Source organism: Physeter macrocephalus, chromosome 14 (assembly GCF_002837175.3).
Source record: "Physeter macrocephalus isolate SW-GA chromosome 14, ASM283717v5, whole genome shotgun sequence".
Taxonomy (NCBI): Eukaryota; Metazoa; Chordata; class Mammalia; order Artiodactyla; family Physeteridae; genus Physeter; species Physeter macrocephalus.
The window spans coordinates 80,899,608-80,900,999 of NC_041227.1; the positions used below are offsets into that span (position 1 = coordinate 80,899,608).

Below are 1,392 nucleotides of genomic sequence, written 5' to 3' on the forward strand. Positions count from 1 at the left end.
GAGCATCCCAACTGGTGACGGGCCTGCCACCCTGCCCTCCGTGGAGGCTGTGCTGGCGCCAACCCACCAAGGCCTGGCCCCTCCCCGGCCCCCAGCCGCCCACTCTGCCCAACAGCAGGGACGCGGCCCTTCTAGGGCCTTGTGGGAGGGATGGGTGGCATTTTCATCTCTGGGTCCCCGTGCCAGGGTCGGAATCTGCCACGCAGCAGAGTGGAGCACGTCGCTTAATGAAGACAGGCTGACGTCAATCACAACAACAGCTACTCTACCGACGGCACCAGGCGTTAGGTCAGACCCCTCACATGTGTTTTATTTAATCCCCATTTACAGATGGGGAAACTGCGGCACAGAGCAGTTCCATCACACCCAAGGCCGCACGTGGCTTCTAGGTGGAAGGACTGGGATGGACATACAGCTCGGAAACAAAGAGACACCCCACCCCTCAAGCAGGGCGGGGATGCTGACGGTCCAAGAGGGACAGGGAAGGACAGGGAGGGGCCTCGGGGGAAGGGCCGGTGCGGAGCGGGCAGGGCTGAGCACACAGCCACGCCCTGTTTGCTGGTGGGTTGTTCACCTTCTCTGTCTTCCCATCCGGCTAAGGAGGTGATGATACTGTCCAGGTAGGCAGGAGGAAGTGAGAATTCAAGAAGAGGCATCAGGTCACGAAACAGACTCTTAAAAGAGGAGACAGGCAGGTCCAAGATCTGCAGCCCCCCGCGCCGGCACCCAGGCTGCAGTGAAGGCACGGGGTGCAGTGGGGGGCTGGGGTGCAGGGCTCAGGACTCCCAAAATTCAGAAGGTGACAGGCAGCCCAGGGTGGGCCACAGCCAGACAGGGGCTGGCCCAGGGTCCTGGGGCTGCTGGGAGGTGCTGGGGGCCAGACCCCGGGGTCCCCGCACGGCCCTGGGGGTCCGGCTCCTGTCCTGAGGGGGATGGGGACGGAGAGTGACCACTCTGTCTGCTTTGGGGGGGCACACGAGGGTGAGTGGGGAGACAGCTGTGCTTGCCTGGGTGTAGGGGATGGGAAATGCCCGGGACTCAGGGCCTCGTGGCCCGAGGAAGGCGCTGGGGACGGTGGGACCGCCAAAGCCCACAGAAGATCCAGGGAGGGGTCCACTCCAGGGCTGGGGACAGAGTCCGGGGCAGTCGACGGCGAGGCGGCTGCAGCGGGTGGGCCACCCAGGAGGGGGCCGGGCAAGGGAGAGGGGCCGGGGCCCACTAGGCACCAGCACCAACGGCCTGGGCAGAGGGCGCCGTGCGGGAGGTGGGGGGAGGGGAGGGCCGAGGGGGGCTGCAAGGCGGTGGGGTGCTGGCACGCAGAGGACAAGCACTGGGGGGGAGGGGCGCCGGGGCTGGGGTGCAGCAGACGGCCGCGTCCCCCCGGCGGGCAGC

General features: G+C 66.7%; 1 protein-coding gene across 2 annotated transcripts in view; it reads right to left on the bottom strand.

Annotated features, from left to right (window-relative positions):
- The window catches only part of COX19 (cytochrome c oxidase assembly factor COX19), a 62,625-nt gene that overhangs the window by 36,574 nt on the left and 24,659 nt on the right, over positions 1–1,392 (bottom strand). The window contains exon 4 of one of the 2 annotated variants that reach the window (XR_003683220.2): positions 295–674. The exons of the other annotated variant lie outside the window; for it this stretch is intronic. The gene's annotated coding sequence lies outside the window, so the exon portion shown is untranslated. Of the gene's footprint in view, positions 1–294; positions 675–1,392 lie in introns of those variants that run through there. 2 annotated transcript variants of the gene reach the window in all.